The sequence below is a fragment of the Mercurialis annua genome, linkage group LG2, assembly GCF_937616625.2.
Source record: "Mercurialis annua linkage group LG2, ddMerAnnu1.2, whole genome shotgun sequence".
Lineage (NCBI taxonomy): Eukaryota > Viridiplantae > Streptophyta > Magnoliopsida > Malpighiales > Euphorbiaceae > Mercurialis > Mercurialis annua.
The window spans coordinates 31,159,379-31,171,217 of NC_065571.1; positions in this window are offsets into that span (position 1 = coordinate 31,159,379).

Genomic DNA, 11,839 nt, shown 5'->3' on the forward strand with positions numbered 1-11,839 from the left:
GGTCTTCGAGGCCACACACGCGCTCGCGTCTCGCGCCGAGCTGCTGAGTGCCCGAGTGCCCGCACCCGCACCCGGTCCCGCACCCGCACCCGGTCATTAGATTAATGCACGGGGGGGGGGGGATTTTCCGCAATTCCGAGCATTTCGACGCAATTTTCCGGCGGGCAGTTTCCGCGATTCGCCGCAATTTTCCGGGCGGGGCATTTCCGTAATTATCCGGGGGCATTTTTCGCAATTTCCAGCATTTTTCGCATTGCGCGCGCGCGCCGCTTGCACCGCGGACGAGGGCTTGCGGCAAGCCCGCGGGGGTGAGGAATGGTGCACCCCCCTAAAGAGCTCTTAGGACTTTTTTTGGACTGCCAGGAGGAGATATCACATGTGCCCAGAGACCCCCCCGCCATTTTTAAAAATCGGCATGGAATTTTGATCTGAAATTTTGGGAATATGTTTATATATATCCAAACCCGCATAATAACAAATACCGAAATTTTTCGAGCCCCGGAGGTATTGTTTTTAATTTTTTAATCATTTTACCTTCGGAAATTCATAACCGATAAAATATATGTCCAAAAATCACCAAACTTCTTTGTAAAATCCCCTTTCAATGTATACTAACTACTCGCAAATTATTGTCCGGGATATTTTGCTTCCAATTTTATTTTGCTCGGGACACTATCATTTTGTGCACTTCTGCCGCAGTTTCCGCCACGCGGAATGGGCCGAAAATTCATAAAACATAAAATTCGCATCCGAATACGATCAAACTTCTCGGAGGGCCTCCCAGTGGTCCACTCGACATGCAGGAGCGGTATCGTTTGAGAAAAGTTTTGCCGAATCAAAAAACGCTCGGGACGTTGCGAATCCGCCACGCGGCCGAGAAGTCGTAAACGGTGCAAGGCGCATCCGAAAACCACCAAACTTCACGGATAGCCTCCCATCGGTCCTCTCGACGTGCCGGAGCGGTATATTGCTAGAAAAGTTTTTCCGAATCAAAAAACGCCCGGGACCTTGCGGTTTCGGCACGAGGAATTGCCCGAAAAGTCGTGAACGGTGCAACACGCATCCGAAAACCACCAAACTTCACGGAGAGCCTCCCATCGCTCCGCTCGACGTGCCGGAGCGGCACCGTGTGAGAAAAGTTTTTCCGAGTCAAAGGACTCTCGGGACCTTGCGGTTCCGGCACGCGCCCGGAAAGTCGTAAACGGTGCAATTTGCGCAAAACGAACTGAACCGCGGGACTCGGTGATTTCTTCCGTGGGCTTAGATGGACGACTTGTGCGGATACCCGTTTGATGGTGAGGCGACCTTCCCCTTTGCATTGCATGTTTTGCTTTCAATTATGTTGAACGGAGCGTGACCATGCTCAGGCAAATGGAGCGACGCGTGCTAATTTAACCTCAAATTTCACGCACATTCTGCGTGATGCAGCCGAACCATGCTTAGGTGACCGGAGCGACACGTTAAGGAGGCGTAGACTGATGGAGGCCTTTGCCCGTGCATATTATTCTTATCTAGCCTCGCTTTTCACGCACACTTCGCGTCGTGCTTAGGTAATCTTAGCGGCTACAAACGAAAGTGACCGATGTGCCATCTTCGGCTATCCTCGCCGCTAAATTATCCCCTCACCCCCTGCGCATTATAACCAACACTTCTTATCTAACCCGCACCTTTTTGTCCCTTATGGCATGCACACTCCTTTCGGGTCATTTTAATACGCACTCGATAGAGACATGCCGGAGATTTCATTTTTTTCCGCGCTGTGGTCGGTTTGGAGCGACAAAGGGCTGAATCCAGGTAGATCGTTGGCAGCAAAGTCCACTACGCCGCTCGAAGCATCCCGCGGGATGTTTGGGACTTAGAATTTTCAGAGGGCGGGGGGAGTCCGAACCTCTGTATGGATAATTGCATAGATTGAAAATGGTGGTTTGGTCGGGGGATTGGGGGAGGGACGAATCGGAGCGACAAAGGGGTGAATCTCAGTGGATCGTGGCAGCAAGGCCACTCTGCCACTTACAATACCCCGTCGCGTATTTAAGTCGTCTGCAAAGGATTCAGTCCGTCTTCCGAGGGAAATTGTACTTCATGGCGGCCCGCGCGGCTCGTCCGCCGCGGGGGCTTTAGCCAACGACACGTGCCTTTGGGGGCCGGAGGACCCCTACTGCTGGTCGGCAAGCGGGAGGCGGACAACGCGTCACTTCTGGCCCGCTTTCTGACTTAGAGGCGTTCAGTCATAATCCAGCGCACGGAATCGAGAGCTCCAAGTGGGCCATTTTTGGTAAGCTTTGGACAGGGATTTAAAAAAGATTTGGTAAGCTTTGGACAGGGATTTGGTAAGCTTTGGACAGGGATTTAGAAAAACGGATCTACTCACAAAACTCTCAAACCTGACTTTGACCTTCCTGAGGGCTTACCTCGACTTCTATGCCCGGAGTTTCACTAAGGCCCCCAAGGGTCAGATGAGCTGTGGAGAACATCTATTTATAGGTGTGTTAGCATCAACATCATATTTTGAAAGAAGGGAATTCGATAGCTTTACAACAAAGAAGCTTTCTTAAGGAACTAGCTTTGAGTTCCGACCGAGCGAGAGCGCTCAAAAGACTAGCTGAGAGAAAGCAAAAGAAAAAAGAAGAGGAACGAAAGTCACTACTTCGTTGGTCCTTCATTACTCCCTTCTTTTTGCTAGTTGATTCGAAGCAATCTCAGAAAAGTGTCCCCAAGACTGCGGAGGGCAATCAGAAAGAGGGAAGCACTTTTAAAAAATTACAAAGCTAAGGAGACAGATAAAAAAAGGGGAAACCTTTACAAAGCCTTAAAGGCATTATGCTCGGTAGGTTTGAGAGAAGAAGCAAAGGCAACTACAACTACTATAAAGGCTTACCTTTCTTTATTCTCAAACAGCCAGCTGCAGCTCTTGTCCATTGGAATTATGCTCATTCCTTCTCTAAAAATTTAAAAGAACTAGTTGAATCACCAAGGGGAACTAAAACTCCTTTTCTATTGGGAATCACTCTTAGCGCTTAGGAGAGAGAGCTAGTCTTGCATTTGAAGAACCAGATCTTCCTTTAATCTAAGATGCCAGTCTAACTTCTTAATTTCGTGAACCAAATCAAGCAGCTGCCCATTGAACCTAAAAAAGCAGCAGAAGCGGCGAATAAAGCAGTGAATCAGGACTAAGGGCTATCGCTGTGTCCAGTCCTAATTTAATTGTCTTATGGTTAGTAAATAGAAGTGGTTCCTCAGTGTTGGGACCTGCATACATGTTAAAAATTATAAGCGCGAGCAAGCCTTCATATCCTTCTTACCTCTATTCTCCGTGAGTAGGAGGCGGTTTTTGCTGTCAAAGTGCAGGTTTGTCAAGGTAAAGCTTTATTAGCTGTTGATTTTGTACTTCTTTCCTTTCCCTCTTCTAGTCGCTTCCTTTTATTATTGATCATGTCCGATCTCCTTCTTACTAGAGGCGGAAATCATCCTAATGGGAATCTAATTAGCTGAAGGTAAAGAATCATCCGATCTTATTTATTCCATTTCGACTTAGCGTCGAAAACAACTTATTCTGTTCCGAAAGAGCCTATTAATTTTTCGCGGGTGTTGGACTAGTGATTATTTCCTTTTTTCTTTCATCCCTTGTGGCGAACTAGACAGATAATTGTGTATGTATATAAAGAAGAGTTTTTCTTCTAGTTCTTCTAGTAGTGGAAAGCGTAGGACTGGGAATAAAGGGTGGGAAGCAACCCTGTAATTCTAGTTTTATACGAACACTAAGCCAAACAATTATACGGATTCCACTAAACTCCGTCTATATTCATTAGGACCCAAGGCTCACTCCTTACCCTAAGCTATGACCTGCGGTTCCTTCACTTCCCGCCGTTACGAGATCTGGCTTCTAGGGCAATAAGAGTTAAGGACAGTATTTAGCAATCCCGATATTCAAAATAAAAAGAAGATGCAAGAATATACATTTCCTCCTCGGCACGTAGAGTGACCTCAGCTAGCCAGCTTACTTCTTCTTTTTATCTCTATGTTGCATATCGGCTGTATGCTTTCCTTTGTCGCTAAGCTATTGAGTGCCATTACTAGCTAGTCTTTCCCTAAGGGATTCTTCTTAGTTGTGAAGAAGTGCAGTAAGGCATTGAAAGTGCTCGAACATAGGAAATTGCCTTATTCAAAGATGGGGCTTTAGTGGGTGACTTATCCTCTTCTTCTTGTTCACAGCTACCTCGCCATACTCATTCTGTTTGTCTATGGGCAATAGAGGGTTCTTTCTCAGGCCCAGCTAGAGGCTATGACTTATTCCTTCTAAGCTTTCGGGTAAGGGAAGGCAGTCTATTTTTTCTTATTCTCTTTATATGCGTAGTCGTGAAAGCTGTGAACATTATCCGATCTCTGGGTAAAGAGAAGCCCAAGCCAAGATCGACATTAGCAGCACTTAGGCCTTTCACGGATGATTCTTATTAAAAGTTATTGAACTCCTCAATGATTGAACCGCCATCCTTCACTGGCTTCGTAGTGTGTAGTGGGCCTGCTTTTTTCCGTGATTCAAAGCATCTCGCAAGAAAGAGGTCTCTACTAACTATTAAACAGCCAACCCATGCCTTTTCACATCGGATTTTGTAACACCACACCACCGAGACCTTTTTCACAAGACCATATAAACCATATGAAAGATCACACTAATGGAAACCTCGCCGCAGTCAATCACTTGAATGCTCCTTCACCTCGTAAACTCGATAGCATGCTTCGCTCCTTCACCTATGAATGATGGCATACTCTACCTTCAACTTAGAAGAACCCGCCCTCGGCTACAGAGAATTGAATGAATCTTATCTTGCCCCTTCTTTTTGTTCACTCGTAGTTCTTTCTTTCTATTCATCCACTTAGTGGCTTCTCAAAATGGATAGGCCATGTTTAATTATTTTCTTATTTCATCATCTCTTGAAGCACCTGTGTAGGTCTACTCTACATGGTACTAACTTTTCTTTCCGCACGGTAGTCCCTATTGGAGTGAAACGTCTATTGAAAGTTATGCCGCTTTTTGGCACCGAATAAATGGGCTTTTTTCTTTCTCATTCATTCTTAACGACCTCTCTCTTTCTCAATCTGATACTTCCATTTACCTGACATTGATTCCCAAGAAGATTGGTTCTTTAGAATGGTCGCCACCTCTCTGTTTCTAAAAGAACTACTATTATGGAGAATACCTACATTTCCTGTAGTACTTTGAGCTCCCTGAATAGTTACATAATCGTTGCTACGAGGGCTACCTGCCAGCCACCACCCTCATACTTTATTTAATGCTGCTGTAGTTACGCCTCCCACATATGAATTCGCACCGTCGTCTTTCGGAGAACCTGAATGTGATTCGTAAGCAAGAAAAGACCTCTTGCTTCAGACTCATGACCTAGCTCTATTACGAGCGCTATAATGATATTCTATCACTATCCTCTATCCTCTATCCTCACCAGGAAAGAAACAGATTCTATTCCGTATAGCCCTACCTTATAATCTTATATATAGCCCTCCATTGGAGGAAATCTTGCTATGAAGGCTGGTGAGAATGCCACTACTGTTACACTAGCTGTAAAGGCTAGAAAGCGGTAGACTCCACTCCAACAGGAACTTCCACTCAAACTGGATCTCCAAGCGCCTTAGAAAGAAATGGCATAATCAAGAGAGAGAGAACCCCTTTTATTTTATAGGGATCAACTATATCCACTTTAAGTCGGTCTTACTCGAGTGAATTTCTAGGCTTATCTCATCTGCTAGCTCGCCTTCTTCTTTAACTAGTCTTTTGTATTCATCTTTCTATGAAGGAAATGTGGTATTAATAATGCATCAAGGGAGACCTTTTCCTAGTTCTAATCTAATCACATTTCTTTCGCCGTTTCTGGCTCTAGTGAGCACTTCGCTATTTCAATTTATTTCGTTATCCGGGTTCTAATTAAGAATTAGATTGCCGGGTGATGAGCCCGAGCGAAGCGACCAGTAATTCTTTCTATGTTTTGTTTTCTGATCCCCGGGTCCCCGGAAGGGAAAGATTCTAGATAGAAGGCGGGACCCTAAAATCCATTTGACTAAGTGATCAAATTGTAACCAATAAGGTGAGACTTAGCCTGACTCGGAGCGAGTTCCCCTCTCCCTCTAGGGTTATTGATGAATAGAAATATATCCTGCCTGCATCACTTTCATCTTGCCCTTTCACTCGCATGCTTCCTAGCCGTAGCTGTCAACTGACTCGCTCCGTACATTCCGCTCTCGCTCTCTCTGGGGATTCTTCTCTTCCAGCCCTTGCCACTTCTACTTCTCTAAGAGCAATCACAAGCTCCATGTCGAGTGTGAAATTGGATTGGTTTGGTCTTTTTTTATGGAAAGGGTATACTCTTCATTGGGGTCCTTGTACACCTCTGATCCGTCTCTTAGCTCCAGACCATAATCAACCTCTGCAATCTCTGCAACTGGATGAGAGTCCTTTTTTTCCACATCCTCATCTAGTTACTTGGGTTTATTCTCCTTTGGACCAAAGACCTGGGGTAAGACGTAGTTTACCGCCACCTTTTGAAGAAGACTTCCAAACTAAATTGGAGGACCACCTTCTTTGATAGATCATCATCTGCATCATCTTCATCTTTCTTCCCGCAGTTTTCCTTCTTATTAGGATTCTTCCGTACTTTCCATTGCTTTGCTTCTTCCTAGGGATGAGGTCTCGCTAATCCGCCCCCTTCCTAACAGCTTTCTTGGAAGAATAGACACTTAGGCTTTTTTGATATCCTCAGGATTTAAATGGACATTGCCTGCCTGGGTTGAACCATAAATCATTGAAGAACCTATTCCGTAGTCACCGATAGAATATCTAGGCCTATGGATCCAAAGCCTATTCCTTTTCCATTTCCAGACCTAAGATGCGATGCTTTGGTTTGAAAACCAATAGCATAGATGAAGGCATAGCCCATTCCAGTTCAATATTTGGATCCGGAACCATGAATAGATAAGGGCAGCATATGCTGGAGCTTCTCTGGAAGAAGATCTCATAGGGGATCTCGAGGTTGAAGAAGAAGATCCATATGCATGTACGTACAGATCGACGATCCAATTGATCTGGGACCCGAGGCATCTCAAACAGAGGCGTAGAGCATAGTATGTTGGAAGGTGCTTATAAAAGACAAACTAAAGGCCTGTCATAGTATCCCCAAGTATCGTGGGGGTGGCTCCTATTCCATGAGTACCTCGGGAGGGGGTTAAACATATGGATTACCCTTTTTGTACATCGACCCGGCGTAGAAAACGGAGGTGCGCTTCAGCGCACGTAGGCTTGAAAGCTATAGTTTTGTTGACAGCGAATGGAAGAAATGGAAATGTGCCACTATCAAGCTTATCTTGATGAACTAGAAGTGAGAATGGTAAGGTCAAAGAAAGAATGAAAAGAGATAGATAGCCAGTGACGTAGTTAGCAGGTTAAGGATAAAAAGCTTTTCGAGTGAATAGCCCGTTCTTCAGTGACCATGGAAGCAAGATTCACGTAGAAAGACTAGCACTATTACAGGAGCGCTTATGAAATCTATCTTTTCTATTCCAGAATGTAAGACTTGTTGCACTATAAAACATAAAGCAATATAAAATAATTGCTTAAAACATACAATTCAAACATAAAGCAATATAAAATAATTGCTTAAATAAATACTTTAAAAGCAAATTGTATAAACTCATAGTGACCGCTTATTCAAAAATACTCCGGTGTTCAGAAACGTCTAACTTCCCGAGCTCCTGGTCCAGCGGCTCCTTGCCTCACAGGATCTACTAAAATTTGATAATCGCACTAATTAATAAAAATCTAACTAGAATTACTTATCCAAAATTTGGGTTTTTAGCCAACTTCGGCTATCGAAACCGCTTATTTAAAATAGCTCGTACTAAAAATTAATTGGACATTTCCATAGTCTGCAACATCGTCTACAACATTCATTTAGACTCGAACTTCATTCGACGTCTTTAAAGTTTCTAAAATTTTCCTCAAAGTTAGCTTCTTAAATTTTCCTATTTATTTCATGTTTTTGGACAATTTTTGAGCTATTAAAACTGTCAATTAAAGTGGTCCAAATTCGAAATAAAATTGACATTCCTAAAGTTCGGAATGTCGCCTACGACTTTTGTTTAGACCTCCAATTCAAATTCTACTCTAAAAGTGTCGGAAATCAGCCTTGAAGTTGCCTCCCTGAGCTAGCTGTTAAGGGCTGCCAAAACAGCCTATCATGGCTGCTGGTTTGGGCCTCGAAACAGAGCACTCAAACTGGTTATAATCCAAAAACAATTTGATATTCATAAACTTCACACTTCCACCTACAATATTCGTGAAGATTTCAACTGATTCCGACTTACCATTTGTTCACAATTTAATTCCAAAGTTGCCGTTTTGTTATGTTTTAACACTTAGTTTATTTTTCTAACTTATATTTCCAGTTTTTGGACTCAACTTCAAACACGGATGATTTTTAATCCGACTTAACAACACCATGTTTATTTTTCTTAAATCTCATCTATGCAACATCATTTATTTATTCTACTCATTTTCGGGTTAATATTATTACAGATTGTGGTCTGTTTTTATAGGAGAAGTAGCCTTCGCGGCTTGATATCAAATTTTCCAAATTTTAATATTACTAACTCACTACCTATTTTAATTGTCCTAGCCATTTTTATTTATTAAAAATCCAACCCGACTATCACGTTCCACTCTCCGTATATCACTTACGATATACTACTCAAGCTTTCTCAAAACTCATCGCTTAGACTTGTCCGAAATTAAGTCAAAACTAAGCCCCTTAATAAGCTTAATTTCTTACACTTTATTATTGTTTTTACCATTTTCAACACACCACTTATATCAATCAAAACCAACCACTTTTATGTCTTTAAATCTTAATATAATTATCATAAATCATTCTTCGCACATTCGTTATGACATACTTATAAAATTCTAACGAATTTCATTACCCGAAAACGTCCGAATTTTAATTGGAATGAGCCTCTCGGCTGGCTGGAAACTGTTTGCAAAACTCCATTTCTGCTCTTCAGAGTATAACATCATCTGCTCTATGAGCAGATGATCTCTGCTCTGTTGAGCAGAACGTTTCTGTTCATGAGCAGAACGTTTCTGTTCATGAGCAGAAACAATTATGCTCAGTTGAGCAAAGACGTTTCTGCTCAGTTTGAGCAAAAACGATTTTTCTCTTTTGAGCAGAATCTGGTGCCCCCTCTCCTCTCCGACCTACCTACTCCGTTATCTAATTAATTCCAACAATTATCTTCACAAAAATCAAACAAAACCAATCCAAAATTGAATTTCCAGCAACATAATCTGAACAGAAAATAAATCCAACTTCAACTCTGAAAATCACAATCAATTCTCAATCAAAATAGAAACTAAAGAGATTACCTCATTCTAGAGTGAGTTAGCTTTGTAACCGAGCTTAAACCATCGAAAACAGTGGTCGGATGGCGGAGTTATCATTGCCGGAGTGAAGGATGCTCATGGGAAGAATGAAGGAAATTTTCCTTCGGTGAAGGAGATGTGAAAGTGAGATGTTTGGGGTTTCATGTCTTCTTTAATTATTGATAAGCATTAGAACTTAAGGAGGTGGGCATTGGGTGTCATCTTCTTATTGGTTTCTAAGGAAAATTTTCATTTAAATGCTTGAATTTAGCACTTCATCATTCCTAATTCTACTACTTTCAATTTCTATGACTTAGTCCGACTTTTATCTATATAATTAAACGGAACCTTGACGGTTTTCATTTATTGATAAATAATAGACTTCACATTATTTATTTACTCTGATCTAATTATTTATTTATTTTCCTTATTCGGATAATCAAGTTCCGCTTAATTAAAATACTTGTGTCTAAATTGTATAAAGTTTAATCTTAACTCCTTAATTTTATTTTACGAACTTTATCGTAAAATTTATTAGCTCGTAACTTTCCATTTATTTTATTTTTATTTATTGATTCCCCTTAGTCCCGCTAATTTCCAATTTATCGAATAATAATGTTTACTTACATAATTATTTTACGATAATTTTAATAGACCGCTTTGGTCTAATTGCTTATTTTTCAGACTTAATTCCGATGTCCTTGATTTAATTCTTGCACGTACATCTCGTGGCACCTTACTTTGTACTTTTCAAAGTACGGGGTATTACAGCTAGAAAACCTTCAGTCCGTAGCTCAAGTTCTCAAAGATTCCTCCCCATACTCAGAGTTCTGATTAGCCCACTTGCCCGAGCACACTAACAACTTGTAGATGTGCCAATCTCTCCTTCCCCCACAAGAACAGAAAAGGCAAGAGACCACGAACACCATCTGCAACACTCAAGGCACCTGAGCAAGAGCAGGCTGCCTCAAAAAAACGGTCGGGCAGAAGGTTTGCCCTCTGTCACCACTTTGTAGTGTGGTGTGTGCAGCTGAGGAGGAAAACCTCGGGCGTCGTTTTCGGGATTACGCCCTCCTAGGTGACGACATCGTCATCGGGCTGTAGCTGCACGTTATCGTGAGTGGCTCAATGACTTGGTGGTCAAAATATATGATTCTAAACGCTACGCCCCTCCACTTTTGAGTTTGCAAAAAAATTTCGTGTCAAGGGGTTCTCCCTTTTATCGTGGGTGCAAGCCTTTTTTTTTTCTTTCGTCCCACTTCCAAAATGAATTCTCGTTAGATTTATTCAATTCCCACTTATTAGCTAGATTAACCTTTTCTTCTTATCAATAGGGTGTAGAAGTCGCTTCCCTTCCTTTCAAGATTTGGCCTTGTCTATCGAAAAGAGCCAAGATCATAGTACCGAACCTAATGTTACGGTTTTTTGGATCCTAAATTTAGGTTTTTGGGAATCTATGTTTCCAAAATAGTTGAGAAGAATGAGAATGATTTTCAGCAGAAGAAGTGAAACCGGGGGGCTATTACACAGGCTAGCAGACAACCGAAAAGTTATTCCCTTGCAACAACAAAAAAGCAGGAAGGCTTCCTTCCAATAATGGTAAGGTTTGGAATGCTTACGGATTTGAAAGCTAGGGTGAAAGGGGCCGGCATCAAACATGGGGACTACGGTATATACGTAATAGCCAAACTGAGAGATTATAAAAACTAGGAAAAAGGGCAATAGCCCCTTCCACGACTAAGAAAGTTGGAAATGGGGATGGACCTAAATCCTTGGCTTTTTACGGAAGACGGGATAGTGCGGTAGGAATGGGGGGGGGAAGAAGTAAGCTGGCTAGCGGGGAGTTGGTAGTCTTTTAAGGATATCACACTACTTGCCTTGCACTTTGTAATTAATTTATTCTAAGGAACTAATAGTCTCGAGTGAAAGGAGAGCAGAGATTTGAAGGTAGTCGCTCGAACGAAGTGAGAGGATCGAAAGTTCTCAGGATGGAAAGAAGTACGCAAGAAAGTCAACTATCCTTTCAAGGGAAGTCAAACTTGACGATCCTTTGATCAGCTCTGGGAGCCTATGCTTGGCTTGATCTTTTATTTGAGCCTAATCCTCATTTCTTGCCCTATCGAACCGATTATTTCATAACCCTTGAGAAGAAGGTAAAAAAGCAAGAAGGAACGACTATTATATATAGGGATCACCGGCTCACAGTACCTAAATATATTCCTAACTCCTTTTTGCATAGGAAGAAATTTAGCATTGGCTTTTCGATAGCACAAGTACAGGTCTGGTGGGCATAACTGAGACCTCCCATCCATACATGGAGAAAGGGACGGGAAGAGCCTATTTCTTTAATGTCCGCGGGTATCTTCTACTTCCTGAAAGAGGTTAGGACAGCCAAATCCTCTCTTTAAGGCACCT